Below are 26,635 nucleotides of genomic sequence, written 5' to 3' on the forward strand. Positions count from 1 at the left end.
GGCTCTTTTAGGACAGTATACAGACTCAGTACTGTTTTCGTCCCCATTTGATGACAATACACACTCTTCTAGGAGCGCAACTCTGTCACACAATCACGAATTGGTTGATGACGCATATTGGGGTGCCTCTGCTTGTGGCTCAAAATGTAATCTCAAAACGTGGAGGGAAATCGTACGAAAATATTGAAGGGCTTGAGGCAGTTTAAAAGGCAAGTCGCAGGCAGACAAAAAAAAATTACATGTATGGAACTAATTCCCACGTTAATAGACCGGTTTCTATTCTTACTCTTTTCATTACCTCGCATTACTTCATGCAACTCCTTCTCACCGTCCTCTTTGTTCTCTTTCATGTGTCAATGCACAGTACAGACCTTCTCAGCTGTCCGGGACAAGACATCCTCTGCAGAGTAAGGATAATGTGTTTTGGTCCACCAGCTAACCCTTCTTCTTCCGGTTGCATACGGACACTCCCTGCAGAAGCACTCCATCAACGTGGTACTTCTGCCCCGTTGTCCACGAGCTGCCTTTGATGCAGCAGCTCGGAGACTGCTCATCACTGTTTCATCTCAAGTCCGGATGCTGCGTTCTTTTGGGAGGTCTCCCAACGGGTTTTTATAAATACAATTTTCGTGAACCCTTGTTCGATCACATTTTTACCGGTGCCTTTTAAGCTGACATACACATGCCCTTGGACATGTTTATTTTACTAGGCATGCATTATGTATAGAGCCTGAAGTTTTCGGGAAATATTTTTTTCTAAATTCGGGGGGTAAAAATCGGGTAAATAAACATGTGCACTAAATTCATGCGAATTCGGGTGAAAACACTCCCGGTATGCTAAATTCGGGGAGAAATCGGGCTCAGTTGCTCAAACTAACTGTAATGGTTTGGTACAAACGGTGATATAACTGCATTTGCTGCCGAACAAGTAAGTTAATGCATTCCTACAGACATCCCAGTGAGGGGAATTTGCCGGGTAAAAATCGGGTTTCACCCTAAAGGGTGAACCTTCAATTCGGGGTGCAAATTCGGGGAAGAATCGGGTAAAACCCTAAAACTTCAGGCTCTAATTATGTACGTGGAAGTCGCGCCACAAACCTTGAACAACGTGAGGTGCGCCGTTCTTCATGGGACATTTTTCGTGCAACATGTACAAAGTCTTCGCCGCGTCTATGAACATCGCAAAATGAACGATGTACTGAGTAGTTTGGGACTAACATCTCCATTTTCTTTTTCTTTTACCAATCAATCAATCAACAAATAAATCAACAACGAAGCATTGTCGCAAATACCTATTCAGTGCTGTAAGCTGTGTGGCTTATACGTAGGATGTGTTAGGATGTTTGCACCATTGTTGCCCAATATGTATTGAAGACACACAAGAAAAGCACTGCCTCTACCTCTTGTCGTCATCATTTATTGTTGTTGCTGTACCTCTTGTATATACCATTCACACATTAAAATCAATGTTGAAAAAAAAAGTCTCGGTGGATCAGTCCGCCTATACAGGTCCCAAGGTTGTGGGTTCGATTCCGGCCGAGGACGCCAGCAACCTGTGTACGTGAAGCTGCGAATTATCATTAATTATCATTGTGGCTGCTTCTAATGGTGTCGCCGTAACATCATAGCTTGGTCGTGACTGGCCAGATGATGCAGAGAGGAGAGTATACGGCGCTCGTCATTTTCGTGTAAGATTACGTGAGTGAGAGAACGGTGCCCTTGAAAAGAGCCCTCGTCGTCGAGGGCGGTGTTTGCCGGTGGAACCGGTCCTGCCGCTTCCGAAACAGCCCGGCAACGACTTCTTCCGCTCCACAAGCCTCGTTTGCCAGCAACTCGTCGAAAAAACGCTCGACCGGACGCTGATGACGTCATTGTATATGGAGGTAGCGTATACACAGAGTCGCCCTGGAGCCTGATAGAAGTTGCGAGAACATAGTCACTACATGGAACAGTCCATATCTGATATAAACTTGGGGTTTGTTTCACTTGACTTCAGTTCAGAGTGGGTTCGATAGCATTAGTGAGGTGGTGATTTTTTTTGTCTGTTTGTTAATTCAAGGTGTGAACGACCTCTGGCGATCAGTTTGTACACTTACTGGTCCTCAGGTTCTTGGTTAGACTCCAGACGAGGCCGTCTCAACCAGGTACTTGATGGCGCCGATTCCAATCATAAGCTTCACTGTTTGGTGCAAGCGCAGTATAATGTTACGTTGTCAGAGATCCTCCCAGATTCCACCCCTCCCCCAAAGATCCTCACAACCACGTCTAAGGGGCGTCTACGGGGGGCAGGGGGGAAATGGCCTCCCCTGATCCCGCTGAAGGGGCACCATAAAACACATTTCGGGCAGGAAGAAGACGCTTTAGGATGACCGAAGAGACGAAGAATCAATAGAACGCAGGGAGGGGGGGGGCAAATTTCGCAGTTGTCCCCCCGGAGTGAAACGTAGGCGCCGGCCTTGCTCTCAACTCCCTGACCCCCACCCCCCAAAGAAAAAAAAGAGAACTGCCAGATCTACTCTTAAAACAGAGGTGGTGATGGTGGCGAAAACGAGCATACGGGTTAAAACAGGACTCCACCGCACGACGTGCTCCTACACTCTTAGAAATGAACTTCACCACATAGCACGCTCCTAGCCAACCATCATCCCGAATGACAACGTTCTCGCCCCTGATTTGTTGAAAACGGGAGGAGGAGCCTATTTTGTGCCGTGCATAATGGCCACAAAATAGGCTCCTCCTCCCGTTTTCAACAAATCAGGGGCGAGAACGTTGTCATCCGGGATGATGGTTGGCTAGGAGCGTGCTATGTGGTGAAGTTCATTTTTAAGAGTGTAGCCAACCATCAACCCGTATCCCCCCCTCCCAATTTGATGCAAGTGGGAGCCGTGCGCCTGTTTTGTGACACTTATGCAGTTAATTGTCACAAAAAGATGTGTGCCCGGCCGCGCATTCCACAAACCGGGGCGATAAAGGTACAATTCCGTGCGCTGCTTTACCTTCGACGTCTTGCGTAGTGAAGTACTGTTTTCAGAATGTAGGCCGACAAAGCCCGAAAAGATATTGTTTTCACTCCCCCTTTCCCTCCTTACGAAATTCTAATACTCTCCTCAGATGAAAATCGTGCCTGAAATACCTGTCTCGTTGTAACACAAAGTTTCTGGCAGCGTCATCGTACACGATATAATATAGTATCCCACTTGTCATCATAAGGGATGATAATGTACCGTTTCCCATTCGGGTCATATTTCGTCAAGTTGACACAAGTTGCGTCACACGCTACGATATTAGCGAGTTTTAGTACGTGGGAAGATACTCTACGACGACGATACGATAACGAAAGTTATCAACTCCAAGCTCAGCAATGTGATATGTCCCCGCTTGAAAGAAACAGGGTGATTAGCTTAACGTGTCTTCTTTTTTTTTTTTTTTTTAACTGTTATTTTAAACACCTTCCGATGTACGAAAACTGGTAAACAACTTCCGATGTACGAAACTAAAAATTCTGAAGCTCACGTTTGTTCGTGCCCGTTGACGCTACATTACAGAGTTTTATACCCTTGTTACGCTTAACCCTCGTTACCCGACCAAACCGCGGTTATCGCGAAACACGGATTGTTGTTGTCACAGTCACACGGCACTTTGCGCCATTTTAGTAGTGACCACGTGATTGTGACACAGGCGCCAGGTATATTTTAATTACGCTGTATATCATGAAAAGAAAAGGTCGTAATATAGTTAAAAAGCTTAACAATGCCATGACATCGCTCAATGGTCACTCCTCCATGCCGTGGGCTCGTCATTATCATTTAAGATGCCAGGTGGCTTCCCTTGCAGCTTTACGTCACTTCTGCGGCGTCTACGCCTCAACGTCGCCTTCACCACTGTGTTCCGGGTTAAGCTGGGTTACAGTAACACGGCGCTGTGCCCCGCTTGCCACAGCCCAGCTACGATCCCCCATATCCCTGTGCCAACTACCTCACTTTGTCCCTCTTGTGCATCCTCCATCTCCTATCTTCCAGGACTGTGACAGGTACATGCGTGGACGCCGGGTGTTTCGACGCCAACTTGAGCTCCTTGACCAGACCATTCAGCTTGTCCAAAGTACTTGGCTCATAAGGCTCCACTGCGCATCAGTGCCTGGCTTTTCGATCCCTTTTTGCTTTCGTGCAAGCCACTGGCCTCCTCGAAGAGTTCTAAACAGAACTCCGACCTGTCTTCGCTTCGCGCTCACCATTAATTCATCCTCTCATATTAACCTCTGTGAAGTGGGGTAGGGTCCCGTGGCTACCACGGGCAAACATCCCATGTCATCATCACTTCTTCATCACTTATAGTTGTTGTTGTCGTTGGCTCCGGTGAATGAGCTACAGATGATAAGATGTTGATTTGAAAATCTTCGCATTAACGGTTCCGAACACACGATAAGACAATCTTATAGTCAACCCCAGTCCAGTCCTCCAGTTCAGATATTCCTTTATAAGTCACTGTCATCACTTTGCTGAACCATTTCACTATTAATCCCACAATTTCTGTAGAGCGCTTCCAATCTGGCAAAAGAAAGTTACGCTGGCCTGATACGATAACAGAATCACGCCAATCCCGGTGTGGTTGACGTCACATTGCAGCGTAGCAGTTTGACAATGCCATTATCACTTGGTCTTTCTGTCCTAAGGGCCCCTATAATATTAAGATAACCAATTATATTTACGCATTGGCATCTATACGACCTATAGAACACACATTATATAACGCATTCCACGACATATCTGCAGACTACAAAAACACACTCTAAAACTCACCGCATATAATTACACGTTCTGCCAACCAGCGGCATGGCCGTGTGCTCTAAGGCGTCCGCTCGTTGGGGGTATACCTACGGTCATGCTGAAGAATGGGAGGTGGTGGGTTCGAATCCTACCTCCGGCTGTGCTGCCTGAGGTTTTCCCTGGGTTTTCCGAAGACTTTCCAGACGGATGTCGGCACAGTTCCCCCTGAAGTCGGCCCAGGACGCATACTAATTCCCCTGTCCCCCACTGCTTCCTGCTGGCTGTCCTCTCTCCGTCTGTCCACATCTGTACGCCATTCATAGCCACAGTTGCTTCGTGAAACTAACACGCAATCAAAAAAAAAAAAAAAAAGAACGCTCTGCCCCAGCCGATGTAAAGAACGACATAGTTGTCACTCCTGATTTGAAGAGAGAGCAGGGCGTACGCCCTTTTGTCGCAATTGACAGAAAATCCAAGTTGCCACAAAAAGGCATATGCCTCCCATTTTCAACATATCGGGGAAATAGAACGCTATCATTGTGAAACGCGTCGCGTTCTGGGCGTGGTATACACACAGTGATGTTCCGTTTTTAGAGAGTGGTGTTTACAAACCTCCGATATAGCACATTCCGTGGAAAAGTCCCACTGCGTTCCCGTTTAAAAGCTCAATTCACTCGCTGGAGGAAAGGCGCGCTCCCGTATGTTCTTCCGTGCCCTGCTGTGCGCTTTTACATATAGCATCGCCCGAGGGTTTCCCGACGGTTCGAAAGGTAATTATATATCCACCATATGGAGATGAGCGCTTTTACGTAAGGTAAACCCCCTCGTTTAACAAGTGTTGTTCCCCGATGACTACGCATAGGGGCAAAAAGAAATGCGGCTTACGTAAGCTGCGTGGGATGCAATGTGATGCAGATGGGGGAGTCTGCATCTTCGGTCCTTCGGAAACACGTGTCCATTATTCGAAGGCTTGCAAAGCCGGAAGAAGGCCCGCGGGAGGGGGATATGTTTAATGCTGATAAAAAAAAGAAAAGGAGAGAAATGTTAGCCGTGATGTAGGCTCGCTATTTCCAAAAGCAAAATAGAAAGGAAGAGAAGCAGAAGAGACACAGGCAGCCTCACACATGCTGAGATGAAATGGGACGATTGGTCTTCTGAGGGCAGATATGGGAGGCCCTCGGGGAAAAAAAAGAGAAAGAAACACTGGGGAAAACGGTTTCTCTTCGTTTTTGTTCCATAGGTGTCGGAAACATTGCCCAAAGTGTCAAAATCAGGCAAAGAATATAAACTATATGAAATAAATGCGTAATGTCAACAGAACTTTTTTTTCCAGTATTTATGTATTTATTTAGAATCACATTTTCATTTTTCTTTTTCTTTCTCTGGGGTTCATTTAGGGGATCTTTGTGGGAGTAGCAGAATTCGTCAGGTGACGAATTCAATATCTTCGCTTTTATATATATATATATACTTACATTCAAACTCAAACTCAGCATTTATTTTGAGTATTTAGCAGTATTTTGAGTATTTTTACCTATATTTCGCGTTCATGTGCTAACCAAATAGGATTTGTATTTACAATTTATATTACAATAGTATGTGTTGTCTAGTGCCCGCTAACACATCTGAGTCGTAAAAGCGTGAAAACCGTCCTCGTGTTATTTATTTCTTTATCTTTTTTTTTTTTTCAACTTTCCGCCACAAGAAAGTCACGAAGAAAAACATTTCCCGCACTTTCGATCACTCTGAACAAATGAAAATTCTCAGAAATTTTGCATCTGCGATATGAGTGTGTACCTCGTCCTGTTGCAATCTGAAGACACGGGAGGAGGGAGGACGTGACGACCGAAGGTGATTAAAGCGCTGCAGCAGCTGGTCCACAGCTGGTTGGCCGAGTTGGACCACGGCCCGAGAATTCGCCCTCTCTTTCGAAACTGTTCGTCAGCAGCGACCGTAGACTATGAGGACGTGATGTAAGTGGCATCGTGTGCCACCGTAGGTGGTCCCGAGTTGCACAGCCGAACCGCGCTGCGGAAAAAGTTCCTAAATGTTCGGTGGGGAAGTATCGTGGGAATTGTAGGATATGCAGCATCCATGGAAAAGAATGGTGTTGTGCTCACGGCCTACTAGATTATAACGACCATGTGATAGGCACCCCTTCCCAGCGCCGCATTTGGAAGCTAGCGGTGGCGCTACTCATCGGCCCGGTTATTGCTTCCTCAACTTCTACAATACATTGTACTTCAGCTTACGTTAGTATTTTTGTACAATACAAGCCGAATGTCCCACAGGAGATGTTCCGTTCTAAAGTTGATTATCATCATCATTCTACGCGTTTTCATAGGAGCTGGTGCTGTCGTCTGCTACGGTAGTCGTACGTCCGCTTATGCGGGTTCAAAATTCACATTTCCATTGTCCAATGATGTAGAGCTCGCGGACCGATGAGTAGCGCCCCTAGCGGATCGTGCGGACGGGCTCCTCATAGAGGTTGTCGATTATGACATGGTCGCTATACTCTAGTAAGTCGTGGTTGTACTGCCATCGAGGCAGCGTCCACCTAGCGGCCGAAATCGAAACCAAGCATAGGAAGCGAGCGAGGTGATGACTAGAATTCATCACGGTAAAAAATTCGGGACAGGGAGGAGGAGGCACATACACACACACGAAGCCTCATCAAGCATCAAGTTCTACGTTGTTAGTGTATTCACACGAACGACATCCTCACGGAAGATTGTAGTGGAAGAAAAAGCGAAAACACTGCTCACAGAGCCGCCTTTCCGTCCCGTGTTATGTTGAGCATTCACACGGTGCTGAGTATCGGGAGTGGCGTACTGCGCACTTAGCAGACAACACTTAGCAGATGACACCGTCAGCGTCTTTCCCTGTCGTCTGCTACGGAATATCTTGTTGCTGTGTCGCAGGATATTCTCCATGGTTAGCAGTGCATGTGATGACATCGACGTTGAGCGCTCGCGATTACGTGACAGCAGAAAGCTATGACGTTTTTCGCATCTTCCGTTTCCGGGGAATGTCGCTCGTGTGAATACACGGTTAGCAGACGACACCGTCAGCGTCTTGTCCTGTCGTCTGCTACGGAATATCTTGCGTGGCTGAGTCGTAGTGTATTCCCCACGGTTAGCAGTGCACGTGAAGACACGACGTTGAGGCTCGCGATCACATGACAGCAGAAAGCTATGACATTTTTTTTTGCATCTTCCGCTTCCGCGGAATGTTGCTCGTGTGAATACACGATTAGCAGACGACACCGTCAGCGTCTTGTCCTGTCGTCTGCTACGGAATATCTTGCGTGGCTGAGTCGCTCTGTATTCCCCACGGTTAGCAGTGCACGTGAAGACATCGACGTCCGTACATACATTCCGTACATAATGCACGCATTATACTACAACAATGAAAAATTATTAGAGGAGTCAAAAGATTATTTTTCTATACGAGCCGTACTTAGTGGAATATAAAACGCTGGAACACACGTGCACGTCAAGCTGTGACATCAAAGGAACGAGACCTATACTACCATTCCCACTGGCAGTCCTAAGCACGTGGCCTCTCTCGAGCTTCCTGACTGGCGGAGACGCCTGCAGTGACGTTTATCTGGGGCAACGCGTCGGCCATGTCACGTCGAGACTGGGAGATACCCGGGTTCGAATCCCGCTGCCGGCTGTGCTGTCTGGGTTTTTTTTTTCTCGGTTTTCCTCAGACACTTTCAGACATATGTCGGCACAGTTCCCTTAGAAGTCGGCCCAGGACGCACATTTTCCCAAGGCGTCAGTCGTGACGTTGCCCACCCCTGCGAGGCCGACAACGGCGAGCCCTTTCACCATCACCACCACCACCACCTCCACCACTTGAGACAACGCTATACTCAAGCAGCACAAGCATTCTGGCAAAATATTTGATGAATACTAGCAATACTCGTCCAATATCACTCCAGTATTTGACCAGCATTGCCGATACTTGGGTTAGAGACCAAGTGTCTCTCAGTCTCAGGCCCCTATAGAAGACTTCTAGAAGGCTCTATATACTGTAGCCCGGAGCACTTCCCGGAAAGTTTTGTAAAGTAGAATCACGTCGCAGTCGGTCCACCTGTCTGGCAGATTACAAGAGACTATTGACCGCTCGTTCAGAGTAACGACAGTCGACGTTCGATTACGACGCAGCTCGTGTAACAATGGCTTTGAAGCTGGTCGTTGAGAGCGTCAAGGGTATACGTCTATTAAGTATCCTTCTCTGAGGACGCCGTAATGCGGTCGTTCGCTCCGAACGCCACCAACTGTACGGGCATGCGTGGGCAAGATACTACAAAGTGGACACGCGAGGAGCGAGCAGAAACGAGTACAGTCCACTAACCTGAAGTATACTGTAAGCTAAGGTACCAATGTGGATGTGGAGTCCCCGAGTGGGGTTCTCGCACTGTTTATCGCCCGAAAGAGTTGTTTTTTTTTTCTCCCTGCCATTCATGATCATAATTGTATTTGTTGTTGTTGTTGTCTATGCTTTTAGATCGATGCTCATTTTGTGTCGTACACTCTTAAAAATGAACTTCACCACATAGCACGCTCCTAGCCAACCATAATCTCGAATGATATCGTTATCTGCCCTGATTTGTTGAAAACGGGAGGCGTACGCCTTTTTTGTGACAATTATGAACAGCATAAGTGTCACAAAAAAGGCGTACGCCTCCCGTTTTCAGCAAATCAGGGCAGATAATGATATCATTCGAGATTATGGTTGGCTAGGAGCGTGCTATGCGGTGAAGTTCATTTCTAAGAGTGTACGATGTGTGCGTATTCTGAGAAATGCACGCGATTTTCCGGAAGACGACAGACACCGTCAATAGACACAAGGACGTCGTTCTAAATGACAGTCGGCTCCGTGCGGTGTTATGTGATGAAGTTCAACGTGTACTCTAAACAAAGAAGGAAAAAAAAGGGAAGGAAAGAAAACAGACTTTCACATCATAACATTCCCGGCGTTATATATGCACTAAGCCGAATGATACACTTATGTCAGCCTCTGACTGGAGAAGAAGGTAGGACATACGCCCATTTGTGACAGTAAATTTATATCTAAGCTGTCACAATTGGCCTATACGTCTCCCATTTTTAACACATCAGGAAATGGAAGGATAGCAATCTACTTATATGGTTTGGTTCTCGGCATATTATTTCGTGAAGTCATATTTCCAGAGTGTACTGCGCTAGTCATGGTGACGTGGAAACATTTTTTAGCACAGCATTAGTTGAGAAGTAAACTGGCAACCAACAACAACAACAAATAAGTAATGATGATTGAGATACCAGGCCTAGGGAGAAATAAACGGTTTAATGGGTCATGTGAGAGAGACCGTGGACAGCGAAGCTTCCCCGTCGAGGCCAACGATCGAAGACGAAGCTGATCCTACTAGCTGGTGCTGAAGAGCGCGAGAACAGCTGACGACGTTTCGTCTTCCTCTCGATCAGCTGTTTCTTGCTCTCAGGCCACTACATCCCTCCCACCTTAGCTGTAGCCATAACGTTGGGGGCCTCTCCGGAGACGCGAAGGATAGCGCCTGGTGGCAGCATCTCCTGAGCCCATGACCTGTCCAGGCTCGTGATGACCAGGAGCAATAGCGTCATTGTTACCATGGGGTTCGTGGAAGTCGTTCTGGTTCCCCTCTTCTGGACGAGGATCTCGGCGGCAAGGAGGGGGAAGAGGAACCTCGTCTTTTCGGAATACCTCTGGAACTGAAGCTTGGTCAGGCCAGGAATCAACGGAGTGCCGGCACTTGAGGTGGTCCTTGTGTACGCGGTGTCGCCTCTGCTGCTCATCTTCGACGACGTAAATTGCCGACCCTTGTTTGGAGAGAACGACACCAACTTTCCAGTGGGATTTCTTGCCAGGGTCCAACATCCAGACCTTTTGGTTTATCCCAAAGCTCCTGTCTCGGCTGCACTTGTCATAGTTGCGTTTCTGACGTTCGCGCGACATGCGCACTGTACCGGAGATATCGGGCTGACCAGGACGAATAAAATCTAGGAAGTGTCGAAACTGACGTCCATTTAACATTGCACAGGGAGAGCGCCCTGTTGTGGCATGCGGGGTTATCCTGTACTTGAACAGGAAACTACGAACACTGTCCTTCGTCCCTTCCAGCGCTGCGCGGCGAAGGGCTGTTTTGAAGGTACGCACAAAGTTCTCCGCGAGACCATTCGATTGCGGATGGTATGGCGGCGTCAGAACGTGACGTATCTCGTTTGCCTGAAGGAAGTTCTTAAACTCCTTGCTGGTGAACGGTGGACCATTGTCGGTGACCAGAACCTCTGGCAAGCCATTTCGTGTGAACATGTCGGAAAAAGCAATAGCAGTCTTCTCAGCAGCTGTGCTTGTCAGTTGTTCTATTTCCGGCCATTTGCTGTAGGCGTCTATTACTATGAGGTAGTGCTTCCCATTCAGCTCAGCGAAATCGGCATGCAGACGTACCCAAGGCTTATCTGCGGGTTCCCATTGGTGAAGTGGCACCGGTACCTCGTGGGCAGCAACAGAGGCGCATGGCTCACAACTTCTCACTTCCCTTTCGATATCTCTGTCGAGGCCCGGCCACCACAAATAGGACCGAGCTAACATCTTCATCTTTGTTTGTCCAATATGGCCCTCATGAAGGAGACTTAGCAGAGGACTTCGGAATTTGGGTGGTATCACCGTTCGTATCCCCCAGAGCAGACATCCTTTGTAGATCGTTAGCTCCGTGCGGCGTTGAAAGAACGCTTCCAAACAGGGATCGACGTGCGTCGGCCAACCACCGGAAACGAATGCAGCCACCCTGGCCAGGTCCGGGTCCTGTGACGTGGCCACAGCAATATCCTCGACGGAAATGGGTAAGGTAGAGACCTGATGGTCCAACACTACGTTTACCTCTGTCAGGAAGACGTCGAAGATGCCCCGTTCCATCTCTCGGTCAAAGTCTCCATCTGGACCCTCAGGCAGACGAGAGAGGCCGTCGGCGTTTCCAAATTTCGCAGTTGGCGTATATTGAATGTCAAAGGTGTAGTTCATTAAGATCAAAGCCCATCGTTGCAAGCGACTGGCGGTTGTCGCAGGAATTCCTTTCTTGGGACCAAAGATCGTGGTCAGGGGCTTATGGTCCGTGTACAGAACAAACCTCCGGCCCCAGAGATACTGATGAAACTTCCTGACGCCAAAAATGATGGCTAAGGCCTCCCTCTCTATCTGTGAGTAGTTCTTCTCCGGGGCAGTCAATGTCTTCGAAGCGTGTGCCATTGCCATGTCTTTGCCATCGACCTTGTGATAGATAACAGCTCCAAGACCTCTAGAAGATGCATCTGCGGCTAAGAAAATGGGTTTTGCAGGATCGAAATGCGTAAGCGCGTCCACAGATACCAGCATCATCTTGACCTTTTCAAAAGCCTCCACACAACCCGAAGACCATTCCCACGGTACGGCTTTCTTCAGGAGGTCATTGAGGGGCGCAACGACATCAGCAAGCGATTTTAGGTATTTTCCGTAGTGTTGTACCATACCAAGGAATGACCGCAGCTCGGAGACGTTCGTGGGTGCTGGCATATTGAGCACTGCGGACACCTTCTTGGGCGATGGCCGGAAACCCTGTGCGTTGACTACATGCCCCAAGTACTCCACTTCGGCCCGAAAAAAAGCACATTTCTCGCGCTTCAGTGTAAACCCAAACTCGCGTAGTCGGCTAAAGACCTGCTGGAGATTGTCCAAATGCTCATCATCGGATTTGCCTGTGACGATGATGTCATCTAAATAGCAGGCAACCGACGGTATGCCTGCGGTGACCTGCTCCATGATTCGTTGAAAAACTGCCGGTGCTGAGGCGATTCCAAAGGGCATTCGCGTAAATCGGAAGAGTCCTTTGTGCGTATTGATGACAAGGACCTTCTGTGCTTCGTCGTCGAGCTCCATCTGGAGATAAGCTTCCGACAAGTCTAACTTGGAAAACCGCTGTCCGCCATTGAGTACGGCTAACAGCTCTTCAGGCCTAGGGAGTGGGTACTGCGATACAGCCAACTGCGGGTTCACCGTCACACTGAAATCCCCGCAAACCCGAACAGCCCCATTCGGCTTAGGAACGACGACGATGGGGGTAGCCCACTCCGAAACGTCGACCGGCGTCAGCACTCCGTTCTTAACTTGTCTCTCGATGTCTGCTTCGACTGCTTGCCTCGTAGCAAATGGAATCGGACGCGGTTTAAAAAACTTTGGTTGAGCAGCCTCCTTGAAATGTAGATGCACCTTCGTCTTTGTGCACCTCCCCAGACGGGATTGGAACAGGTCGGGAAACTTGGACAAGACCTTTTCGAGTGAACTTCCAGGCCTGACAACACTTCCGACGAACAACTCATTAAGATCCAGTCCCAGGTGACGAATCCAATCTCTACCCAGTAGGTTAGTGTGCTCCATGTTAGTAAAGAACACTTCTAACTTCCTCTTCCGTCCACCATAAGATACTTCCACTTCCGTCTGGCCACGAAGGGGTATATCGTCTTTGCTGAAAGACCGAAGACGGAACCGTGGTTGTTTCAGCTTGGGTTTACCTAACCTAACATAGGTAGAAGTATTGAGAAGAGTGGCCTGCGATCCGGTGTCCACTTGTAGCAGCACATCGTGCGACCCTATCTGGCAAGTCACAAACTTGTCTTCACCGGTACCCGCGAAGAAAACATCCGAAACATACTCCACGTTCCGATAGCTCTTCTTCCCTTTCGAAGGACGATTGGCACGGCACATCTTAGCGATATGGCCAGTTTTGCCGCAGTTATGGCAGTCTTCATCTCTGAACCGACATGTGTCCGAGTCATGATTAATATTGCCGCAGCGAAAACATCTTGCATGATCGCTTCTTTTTTCTAACTTATGCACGGTCTGCTCGGCATGAAGTTGGCGAGACTCGGCTTCTGCGGTCAACGTTTTGTCAGCCAAGTTGGTAGCAGCTTCAAGCGTGAGACCCTTCTCTAGGACTAACCGGGCGCGAATTCGTGGATCATGAAGTCCCACAATGAAGGCAGTTAATAAAGAACATGCTCTCACATCGGTTTCTGCTTCATATTCACAATGAGGGATGATGGCGGAAAGGCGTTCCAAAAAGTCTTTGACAGACTCCGACTCGTTTTGACGGGTTGAAAAAAGTTTCCACCTCTCAAATTCTTTAAACTTCTTTGGGGTGTAATGCTCGGCAAGCTTCCTTGTGAGTTCAGAATATGCAACGGACAGAATGTCCCGTGGCTGAACAAGGTTGTACAGATGTTTGAATACTTCAGGGGTGAGCGACGTTATGAGCAAATTGGTTTTGTCTTCCTCTTCGGTGACTCTAGCCACCCGAAGTGCAGCCTCAAACCTTACTTGATACATGTTCCAATCTTCCTTGGCCGGGTCAAATATTCCTGGACTGCGGAATCTGCGAGAGTTGTCGTCGCCCGACAAACTGGGTTGAGTCGCCATTGCTCGTCGCCAGTTGAGATACCAGGCCTAGGGAGAAATAAACGGTTTAATGGGTCATGTGAGAGAGACCGTGGACAGCGAAGCTTCCCCGTCGAGGCCAACGATCGAAGACGAAGCTGATCCTACTAGCTGGTGCTGAAGAGCGCGAGAACAGCTGACGACGTTTCGTCTTCCTCTCGATCAGCTGTTTCTTGCTCTCAGGCCACTACAATGATGTATTAGGATGTTTCACCGCTGAGGTGGCACCTATCTCATTGCTTGAGGGGGAGAAGATGGTGAATGATGATGAATGTTCAGAGTTCACGCAGGAGCCCTGTTGCTGCTAAGAAGGCGCTGAGGGACTGAACTGGCGACCAACTGCAATGGTCAGCATATAGATCGCATGCTTGTGGCATGCAGTTCAGTAAAACGCTGTACTACATATGTAGAGCCTAAAGTTGGGTTTAACCTGTTTCTTCCCCGAATGCACCCCGAATTGAAGGTTGCCTCTTTGGGATGAAACCCGATTTTTACCCGGCAAATTGCCCTCACTGAAACGTATGTAGGAATGTAGCGTTTGCTGGCAGCAAAACGCAATTACATCACCGTACAGTTCGTTTGAGTAATACAGCCCGATTTCTCTCCGAATTCGCATGAATTTAGAGCACATGTTAATTTCCCCGATTTTTACTCCGCGAACTAAAAAAAAAAAAAGAATATTTCCCGAAAACATCAGGCTCTATACATATGTGCTATATGCGTATACATGAGTATACATACGTTGAGTTTGAGTTTGGTTATAGAAAGTATATACGTGTACTGAGATTCTCTATTGTTTTGTCCAGATAGCATTACGCTGCAGAGTCATCCTGGTGCCTTAAATTAAAGCACTGCGCATCGTGCGGAGCGGTCATTCCCTTCATGGGGGGAAGGGGAGGAGGGGGGCGACATATCTGGCACCGCGAGTTACAACAACAGCCTGGATAGATGATGGCAAGCATCCAACGAAAGCCATCCCACTGATCTCCATGGAGCTCTGCCAAGCCGAGACCATCTCATTTATGGCCATCGTTCACGGGGGGATGGAGATGACGTCAGTACTCACGAAGTGACGTTCGTGAGCCACACACGCTCCCCGGGGATTTCTTCAGAAAATATTTGCGTTTACCACATCACGTTCCGCTCTTCTCTCTCGCGTTTGCGTAAGCGCTAGTGTTGCACGGACACGTGTTATATGGAGAGTGAAGGCATCGGGCTCGGTGATGGACTTGGCTCCCTTGCGACGAATGTCATTGGACGAGAGTTACGAAACATTGTAACATATATCACTTTGACGAGCGAAGAAAAGAAGCTAAGTTAATTAGGTTGGGAATGGTGGTTGGGTAAGAGCATGTTACGCGGTGAGGCTCTGCTTACGTGCGTTTCTTTTTTAGGGAACACTCTGAAAAGAGGGTGGTGGTGGTGCTAATGCAATGCGTTGTCGGCCTCACAGAGGTGGGCAACGTCACCTTGGGGGAATGTGCGTCCTGGGCCGACTTCTAAGGGAACTGTGCCGACATATGTCTGAAAGCATCCGAGGAAAACCCCGGAAAAACCCCAGACAGCGCAGCCGACACCGGGATTCGAACCGGGGTACCCCCCAGAACAACGGGTGTTGGTAGCGGTGGTGGTGGTGACGAAAAACCGGCTTGCCAGAACAACAACTTCACCACGTAGCACGCTCTCACCCAATCACCGTCCCGAATGGCATCCTTCTGCCCCGTGATTGGTTAGAATCGGGAGTGATAAAGGTATCACTATGTGCAATGGTTTTCCTTCACCGTGCTATGTGGCGAAGTTCTGCTTTTAGAGTGAAAAGTAAAGTTTATAGGAAACGTTAGAACCCCGGTGCTTGGGGAACATAAAAAAGATGTACACGACAGGGCATTCTGCCTTGGCACTGCAGCTGCACTTGGCTACAGTGACAAGGCAGAATGCCTTGTCGTGTACGTCTTATTTACGTTCCCAAGCACTGGAGTTTTAACGTTTCCTATGGTTCACCAAACGGTTCGATTTCTCAATTTGCTGCGTAAAGTTTAGGCTCCTTAGCGTTCATCCCCAGTAATCAACAGATCGATAATTATCCTTATTATCGGTACGACATAGACGTGGCCGAACAACTCCATCGTTCGATAGTCCCATTTAATTCGACGAATTGAACATACATACAAGGAAGGGTGGATGCAGCCAAAAGTATCCCAGCGTCCGTTTTGTTTATTGCCCCGCGCTGCTTACGATTCACGCACCATTCAGAAAGGTCACGTGACACTCCTTGAGGAAGGGGAAGGGGTTATTTTTGGGCAAGGTCGGTGCACTGAGCAGCTAGCTCCCACAGTTGGCCACGTTGCACAGAGAGGCTGCTTCAATAACAGGGCGAGGGACGGGATCACAAACAAGGCTCCAGAGACTCCTTCAGAAACAGGAGAGCTTCCGATAACAAGGCTTTGTATCCACACACGCTACAACGGCAAGTGCACGGTACGTATTTGGCCAGACATCGGCCCGATACACACTACTTAGAACAAACAAACAAACCAACGAGAGATTGCTGCCATAAGGGGCCGTGTCTACTGGGATGACTTGGAGACCCCGAAATCTGTCGTCGTGCGAGGGTATTTTTAATAAGCGCTCTTCCCCACATGACAACTGCTAGTCAACCACCAATCCGAATGGTATCATTCTGCCTCCTGATTTGTTGAAAGTGGGGAGGGGCGCCCATCTTGGACACATTATGCGTGTCCATAAGACAAGCGCTTCTTATGTTTTCTATAAATCAGAAGACATAATGTAAGAAGACAGAAGCCGGCGTGGTGCCTGGCTGACCTTTCCCCTTTTTCTTTCTCTCTTTCTTTCTGCCAATAACCCCACCCCCACCCCCAGCCACACTGCAAACTTAATACACTAAACGGAATGGTAGTAACCATTGGTAGTTACGGTTTTTGCAATAATGAGAGTAACTGTTTTTTTTCAACAATTATGCAGGACATAGCTGTTTTGTAATAATAACATAATAAGTTTTGTAATAATGGTAGTAACTGTTTTTGTGACAATTATGCAGGACATAATTGTAACAGAAAAAGCGTACGCCTCCTCTTTTTCAACAAATCAGAGAACGATGTTATTCGAGATGATGGTTGGTTAGCAGGTGAAGTAAATACCATTCCGTTTAATGCCTTACGTTTGCCGTGTGGCTACAAGACATATCATGAGCGCCATAGTCTCCATTTTATTTTTCTTTACACCAAACCAACAACAACATAGATGAATGGATGATGATGATGTGGGATGTTTCCCTGCGTTGAGTGCAGGACCCTGCCCCATTCCAAAAAGGTTCACATGAGAGAATGACGAGGGAAGGAAATCCCTACAGTTCGTGAAGGAGGCCGGTGGCCCTCAGAAAGGAAAGAAGAGCGCAAAGTGCAAGGCACTGGTGTCCAGGGTTACTCCATGGGCCGAGAACTTTGCAGATGTCGAATGGCCTCTGATCCAGCATTTCAAGTTGAGATTTAAAGGCCCGTCGCTCGCGTACGTACTGGCTGCAGTCTTCGAGAATGTGTCGGATTGTTGCCGTGCCAAACCAAACCGTATCAATGGAGACCGCTAAATTAGCAAGTTCGTGAATACCGTGAGATGTATACTTTTTCTCTAAACTTTATTCCACACGGAGCGCGGGGAATCTAAGGCAAAAAGGCCGAGAACCCATCCATCTACAACCTCTTTTCCATATAGTAGTTCAAAGCCTCAAAATTTCTTGGCACGGATTGCCTAACGCGCATCTGATGGAACGCAACGTCCAGACGTGAATAAAGAGACTCGAGATGATTTGTCACGTGTCAGTGTCCGAATCAGTTGGAAAGAACAGGATGCTTTCGGCGGAACAGACAACTTGCTCTTGTAACTGCGTCATGCTGCGTCAACGCTATGTTGTCGTATGCCATCAACATGTTTACGTCGTATAAACTTCATTGCATTTTGGTTTCAATGCTATAGAATCATTTCCTATAGGCTAATGGTGCTAGTTCACGGCAACGTACGGCATGGCCCAATTTCTTTTCGACCATAATCTATCTACATAGCCTCCCGTATAGGCTTCTGATAGTGAATAAATTAATTTCCACAAAAAAGAAAAGAACGAGAGAGAAGGAGAAAGAGAGAAACTGAAGGGTGGGGTTTTTTTGGCAAACGTCACTAAAAACCCTGGAATGTTCCTGGTAGAAAGCACTCAACGAGAAACGACGAGAATGTTGTTGTTTTTCTGAGCCTCTCTACAAGATCTGACTGGTTTGGTTGTATCGTATTTTTCCCCGGGGCACATGCACCTCTAAAAAGTGGATAGAAAGGGTTCTTCGATATGAAAGCAAGACGATTTTGTTGTTTTCCCCTAAATTATGTGATCGCGTTCAAAGCCCGTTTGTGCCCGTCAAAGTTTGTTTGTGACAGAAGAGTCCTCTTCTGTAACAAACAAACACTTATGCTGTTCATAATTGTCACAGAAAAGGCGTACGCCCCCCGTTTTCAACAAATCAGGGCAGATAACGATATCATTCGAGACGATGGTTGGCTAGGAACGTGCTACGCGGTGAAGTTCATTTTTAAGCAAGCCCTATCCCCATCACCACCACCACCACCACCTCATTTTTAAGAGTGTAGATCACTTCTGCACTCTTAAGGATGAACTTCACCGCATAGCACGCTCCTATAGCCAACCATCCTCTCGAATGATATCGTTATGTGCCCTGATTTGTTGAAAACGGAAGGCGTACGTCTTTTTTGCGACACTTATGCTATTCATAATTGTCACAAAAGAGCCGTACGCCTCCCGTTTTCAACAAATCATGGCAGATAACGATATCATTCGAGATGATGGTGTATACTCGAGGTTGGTTAGGAGCGTGCTATGCGGTCTAGTTCATTTTTAAGAGTGTGCCACAGTTGGCTGTCTATAAACTATATATTTTTTTAAAAAAGCTGGAGTAATTTTAATACTTTGTGGGGACTAAATGTGCGGAGCATGCATTGCAGGAGAGTAAATTTAATGGTCAAGGGACCAAGATGGGGAGTAATTGCATTGAAGGGGACTATAGAAGCTGCCATATTGCTCTACAATTTACCTCCCCAAAGAATTTTTGTTTATTTATTTTTAATTCCGCGTTAGCGCAGCGAAGAAACTGCGGCTATGAGCGGCGTACAGACGCGGACAGATGGAGAGCGGACAGCAGGAAGGAGTGGGGGACGACAGGGGGGGGTTAGTATGCGTCCTGGGCCGACTTTAGGAGGAACTGCGCCGGACATTAATCTGGAAAATCTCGGCGAAGAACCAGGGACAACCTCAGACAGCACAGCCGGTGCGGGGATTCGAACCCGCGTCACCTCCGTCTCGGCATGGAAAGCGATCATCCTATCTTATCCTATATCCTATATAACCTATATGCTATCCTATATAACCACTGCCACGGGAGCTGTTCTCCCCAATGAACTCCTATTCCTATTTTTAGAATTCGCATCATCTTAAAGCGTCATAGTCATCATCTTAAATAGTGAACAAGCGACAAGAAAATTACGGAAAATAAACAATCGCGAAAGAAGCTGCCACTTAGATGGAGCGGTAGGGTATTGCTAATAAATAAATAAATAAATACTTCAAGGGCAATCTGTTTTCTCGTCACTGGGGTCATCTTACAGGGGAAATAGTGAACAAGCGAGGAGAAAATTACGGAAAATAAACGATCGTAGTATTTCCCGTGCAATCTCTGTTATACAACAACAACAACAATAGATGATGACGATGAGACGGGGTGTTTCACCGCGTTGGTGCGATACGTGCTGGCTTGCAGAGCTCAAGATCGCGGGTTCGATCCCGGCCGAGGGCTGTAGCAATGTGGGGGAGGGTAAACATTGCTGCCAGCACCGTGTGTCGGAGATTTCCGGCGCACGTCAAAAGAACCCCAGGTGGTCCAAATTATCCGCAGTCCTGCCCTGCGGCACGTACAACATACCGCCACACCGCGCAGACAAAACCGTACGTGTAACATCACAGTGCCATTACCATTATTACGCTATACCCCATTGCACGTGGAACATTATATGAAGACGTTGAAGGAAGGATGAAAATGTGAGAAGGAATTAAAGCGTCCAGAGCAATCCCGTGGGCGACAGGAAGTTCATAAACAGGTGAAGGACCCGACGATGAATCCCTGTTATAGAAGAGTTACATGGAACTATAAAAGTCAGCTTTTGACTTGTATAGTTCCACGCGTAAAAAAAAAAAAAAAATAGTGAAGTGTCCCAAAGTGCACTCTACATAGTCCACATCGAGGTCCCAGAATAGTAATTCTCCAAGACCACTTCATCCGTGCAGTTCCGCACACATAAAAGTGTCAATAAGCCGAATTAAACGGTTCCGGCTTGACGAAGCCGCACAACGGAAGTGCCAATGGAAGTACTATACCCGTTCTGTTACCGTTCCCTCTACAATTGTTAGTAGCTAATATTGAGGTCCCGGATGGAGACAATTCCTTCAGCCTCAAACTGTGGTAACACACCTCTGTAGGGTGGGCTTCATTTCCTTGTTTGTGATACGCATTGACCTCATTTTGGAGTTTATTTACAAGCGCGCACGGGCGTCTCCTTCCGGTTCGACTCCCGCGCGCACTTCCGTACATCTCAATATGCCACTTCGAACGATGCAAGCAAGAGACGGGGCCAACGAGAGTCGTGTCAGCCCCGGTTCATCTCGTTCAACGAAAAAAAAAAAAGAAAGAGAGAAACCCTGAAAAGCAAATAGATCCACTACTAAAAGCACTATAAGATTGAGGAACACTGACGGCTACACAACCTTACACTCTTGGAAATGAGGGGGGAGGGGGGTCGAAGTAACTTGCCGTTGTTGGCCGCACTCAAGTGGGCATCGTCACGACCTTAGCCAAAAGAAGGAGGGGGGGAAGAGATTTGACGAATTCAAAGTGAACCTCACTGCAAGTGAAACTTAGAAATTAACTTCACCGCATAGCACTTTCCTAGCCAACTATCATCTCGAATGATATCGTTATCTGAAAACGGGAGGCGTACGCCTTTTTTTGCGACAATGATGAACAGCATAAGTGTCAAAAAAAAAAAGGTGTACATTCTCAGCAAACGATAACGATATCATTCGATACTCAGATACTCATACTCAGATAATTCAGATACTCAGATAACGATATCATTCGAAATTATGACCAGCTCCCGTAGTGGTTAGGATGATCGCTTTCCACGCCGAGACTGGGAGGTGACACGGGTTCGAATCCTGTCACCGGCTGTACTGTCTGAAGTTTTCCCTGGGTTTTCCGAAGACTTTCCAGACGAATGTCGGCACAGTTCCCCTGAAGTCGGCCCAGGACGCACACTAACCACCCCTGTCCCCCACTCCTTCCTGCTGTACTCTCTACATCTGTCCACGTCTGTACGCCGCTCATAGCCACAGTTGCTTCGAGGCGCTAACACGGAATTTAAAGAAAAAAAGAAATTTTTGGCTAGGAAATTATGGTTGCTATGCGGTGGAGTTCATTTTTAAAAGTGTAGTCTGACTACTAGTCTCACACAGTTGCGGATCCAGGGGGGGGTCGCCCCCTCCCAAAACGTCAGTTTACACATTGGACTTCATTCTCTCCCCTCCCCCACTACGCGCTCCGACGAGGAAACCGCCCCCCCCCTCCCCCCATCAAACCGAGGGTATATCCGCACCTGGTCTCACACAACCTCAATCTCAGGTTTTTTTTTTTGAGTGTCCATAACTGAGTTTCTGAGAGTTTCTTCGACAGGCGAAAAGGAACGGACGTTGACACTCTTTTGAAGAAACCAATGAGTCACAAGAACAGCTCCGTAGAAGTGTCGCCAATACTACACTCTTAAAAATGAACTTCACTGCATAGCACGCTCGTAGCCAACCATAATCTCGAACGATATCGTTATCTGACCCGATTTGTTGAAAACGGAGGGCGTACGCCTTTTTTGTGACACTTATGCTGTTCATAATTGTCACAAAAAAGGCGTACGCCTCCCGTTTTCAACAAATCAGAGGGCTTAATCGCTTCATCGTCGTTACGGTCGTTACAATCTAACGAATGGCGGGAAATTCAAAAAGGTGGACATGTGACACATTGCGCGTGACGTGTACCACGGCCTTCACGTATCGCGCGAAGAGCGCCGTGCACGTGTTTCATCACGTGCCCACCTTTTTAAATTTCCCGCCCGCCTTTTTGAATTTCCCGCCACTCGTTAGCTTGTAACGACCGTAACGACGATGAAGCGATTAAGCTCCCAGGGAAGATAACGATATCATTTGAGATTATGGTTGGCTACGAGCGTGCTATGCGGTGAAGTTCATTTCTAAGAGTGTACGCTGCTATCTGATGTCCCCTGGTTCATACACAGTGGCTCTTGCTGCTGTCGCTCAGCCGGACTTAACCTTCGTGACAGGTCGGGGGGACAAATATGTCCTGAACAACTTGTTACCGAATTTTGTCAGCATCTCCACCGGCAGTCCCCCACTAGCTCGTCCCACAGGGAAGATTGCAGTGACATATACAGCGACAGTCTTGTTTTATAGCATACGCACTACTTCAGCAGCACGTTCGGAACCTCCAGGGCCACAGCGGCAGCAGAGTGGCCCACATGCCCTCTCCCCAAACACACATACTTGCCCCTCACCCTCAGACCTTGTAACGTTTTACGTAAGCAGTTGTGGGAGTGACGTTACGACGGTTTTTTGTTGGTTGGTTGGTTAGTTAGTAGGTTTGTACGTTGTATACAGTTCAGTTGGTCCCTTTTGCCTTAATCAATGTTGCTCTCAGCAAAGTGTATTTGCCGCATTAAAGGACCGCAGTGGGACTGTTTCAGCCATTTTCTTTGTCTGCCCAAGAAGCAAACCCGTTCCCGATTGCGTGCAGTCATAAAATGGCCCCCAAAGTTGGTCCTTTTAGCAGCGTGTCATTCACAATTCGTCCTCGTATACACGCGATGTCCTACGCGACAACGCCCCATTCTTCTGAATACACGTACGCATCTAGTCTGCTACCAACCAATCGCCATTGGCGGTACCTGGATGGGCGAAAAGAAAGTAAGTCCTCGTCGGTGCGATAGCCCGTGCTGGTGTGACGCTGAAGACTGAGAGGTGGTGGGTTCGAATCTTAACATCGACTGCGCTGTATGAGCTTCTACCGCAGATTTTCCGGACACACACTTCTCCCTAAAGTCGGCCCACGACGCATACTAAGTCCCTTGTCACGCACCCCTTCCTGCTCTCCTTTGTCCATACAGTTGCTTGGTAGAACTCACACCGAATAAAAAGAAAAACAAGAAAGAAAACGCAGACTGGAGGTAAACAGTACAGTGGCTATGAATTCTCAATCGCTTTCGATCATTGTGTAATTCTTTGCCTCTTTTAGCTTAGGAACCATTTCCTTCTCTTCTTCTTGTCCAGCGACGTCCCACCGAATATTCTAACGGAAGAGAGACCAAAAAACTGCGCAAGTTTCACCGCTTGTTATGTTGAGCATTAGCCGGCGCCAACATACTTCATACATAGCAGACGACACATTGACCCTGTCGTCTGCCACGAAATCATCTTGTGTCTGCACCGTAGGATATCCTCCACTACATTAGAAGATCACGAAAAGACGTAACGTTAAACTCTCGCCGTCGCGTAACAACAGAAAACTATGACATTTTGCGTATTTAAAGTATTATACGGGGAAAGCCGCATCGTGTGAATGTACGGTTATTCTCCTTTTGCAGAAGACGCGGCTGGGCTGGGGTCATTACGGAAGAAAGTGCTCCTGCTTGCCTCTGCATGCGCTTCCTTCGCGAGGCTCATTCGTACTTCCCCCCTCCCCCCCCCCAAAAAAAACGAAAAGAGCCAGTCCAGACATGAGTCCGATGGTCAAACACACGTGGACGATTACCACCACCAGATGTCGGTGCTGTCGAATCGGTGGCGAGAGTTGGCGCCGGTGCGCAATTACTACAGTCGCTGTAGCCATTATCATATGGATCGTGTTTCGCTAATTTCCGTATTTTATTCCTTTTCAGAGAAGGGACGTCTTCCGTTCCGATCCCCCTTCCAATAACAGAGGCCCAAAACCTCCAGATCACTTCGTTTCCTCAAGACTGTTCGGGGTGTACTGCGTTTCCTCCGTTGGCGTGTCCTCGTCAAAGGCCTCGGGAACGACAAGGAACGCCAAGAAGGCTTTTATGATCGCGTTGAATCGGCGTCGATGCCACTTTTATGCTCGGGGTCACCATCAACGAAGATTGGCGGTGCAACGTTGCAGTCGTTCCTTATCATGGAGTCGGACAGCGCAGGAAACGAGTGCAGTTACCACGGGGAGAGACCGTTGCGGCAGATAAATCTCCTTTTGTTACGCGATATGGCCACAGACGCATGGGAAGAATAAATCTGTCGGCGTTTGCACGATTCAAAGTGTAGCTTATGCAGACTGCGATGTTGACAGAATGCGGGGTACTGCATGGTGTCAATATGAAAGGGATTTGTTTGCAGCGCGTCCTGTCGGTGCACCTTCGCGAGAAGATCGAGCTTTCAGAGGTGTGGAAGAGGATTTGTCCGGTTCAATGTTTCTCATAACTGCTGTGACGTCAACTGTTTCTGCGTTGCGCCAACCAACTAGCCCACTGGTTCCACACTCTTGGAACAGATCTTCACCACATTACACGCTGCACTCTTAAAAATGAACTTCACCGCATAGCACGCTCGTAGCCAACCATCGTCTCGAATGATATCGTTATCTGCCCTGATTTGTTGAAAACGGGAGGCGTACGCCTTTTTGTGACACTTATGCTGTTCATAATTGTCACAAAAAGTCGTACGCCTCCCGTTTCCAACAAATCAGGGAAGATAACGAGATCATTCGTGATTATGGTTGGCTAGGAGCGTGCTATGCGGTGAAGTTCATTTTTAAGAGTGTGCCAGGTCAACCATTGCAAGGCGTACGCGTTTTTGTGGCAATTACCACAGCTGCACAACTCTCACAAAAAGATGTACGCCCCTCGTTTTCAACAAATCAGGAGAGAGAGAACGATGTCAGTCACGATCACGATTGGTTGTTGGGTTTATTCAAGTGACGTCATCCGCAGGAGATCACCACTGTCGCTACCAGATTTTATAGCACGGCAAACTTAATGCATTAATGGCAGTAACTTCACCTCCTAAGCAGCCACGTCCCGAATTATATCGTTCTCTCCCATGATTTGTTGACACCAGGAGGCGTATATCCCTTTCTTTGTGTGTGACAATTATGTACGACATAATTGTAACAGAAAGGCGTACGCCTTCTGTTTTGGACAATTCCAACATTCCGTTTAATGCATTAAGTTTGCCGTGTGGCTACACTCTTAAAAATGAACTTCACCACATAGCACGCTCCTAGCCAACCATCATCCCGAATGACAACGTTCTCGCCCCTGATTTGCTGAAAACGGGAGGAGGAGCCTATTTTGTGTTCATTATGCACGGCACAAAATAGGCTCCTCCTCACGTTTTCAACAAATCTAGGGCGAGAACGTTACCATTCGGGGTGATGGTTGGCTAGGAGCGTGCTATGTGGTGAAGTTCATTTTTAAGAGTGTAGGGTTTAAACCTAATTTTAAAAAAGCAGTGACAGCACTACACTCTTAGAAGTGAACTTCACCGCATAGCACGCTCCTAGTCAACCACAATCTTGAATGATATCGTCATCTGCCCTGATTTGTTGAAAACGGGAAATGTACGCCCCTTTTTTGTGACAATTATGAACAGCATAGGTGTCACAAAAAAGGCGTACGCATCCCGTTTTCAACAAATCAGGGCATATAACAATATCATTTGAGATGATGGTTGGCTAAGAGCCTGCTATGATGTGAAATTCATTTTAAAGAGAGAACGCTGTCCCTTTAGACTGTGTAACCACAGGCATGCATATATAGGTATAGCCCACGCGAGGCAGCGAATTTACGCGACCCCGCCTCGTCTCTTGCGAAAGCACAAGCGCTGCAGCTAAATGTATACAGGAGAGACGTGAGCTCGACACAAACAAGCATGGCGAATGGGGCAACGGCATCTGCGGAGGAAAGGATGTTGTACAATGCGAGGCCCGCTTGGCATACCGACGCGCGTCCGTGTGCTGTACCGAGGGCAGGTGAGGGAGACACCAAGGACTGCACGGAAACTGACACGGTGCAGCACCATCGTCAATCGGATCGGGACTTAGCTCGGCGAACATAATCCGCTTGGGTGTGCACACATCGGGATCAAGGAACACGCTCTCGTTGATATGCATCTCCAACAAGAATGGAAGATTGTGAACACGTCTTCGGAGAGGATTCGGGTCGTTACGAAGAAG

At 47.7% G+C, this 26,635-nt stretch overlaps 2 long non-coding RNA genes across 2 annotated transcripts in view; one reads left to right on the forward strand and one right to left on the reverse strand.

The window, feature by feature from the left end:
* Window positions 1-26,635, reverse strand: part of LOC135388069 (uncharacterized) — a 277,500-nt gene that overhangs the window by 162,743 nt on the left and 88,122 nt on the right. The gene's annotated exons all lie outside the window — the stretch shown is intronic.
* On the forward strand, window positions 409-24,714 carry LOC135389902 (uncharacterized). The gene is made up of 2 exons (XR_010421612.1): window positions 409-495; window positions 24,330-24,714. It is a non-coding gene; the product is annotated as an uncharacterized LOC135389902 (long non-coding RNA).

The sequence above is a fragment of the Ornithodoros turicata genome, chromosome 3, assembly GCF_037126465.1.
Source record: "Ornithodoros turicata isolate Travis chromosome 3, ASM3712646v1, whole genome shotgun sequence".
Taxonomy (NCBI): Eukaryota; Metazoa; Arthropoda; class Arachnida; order Ixodida; family Argasidae; genus Ornithodoros; species Ornithodoros turicata.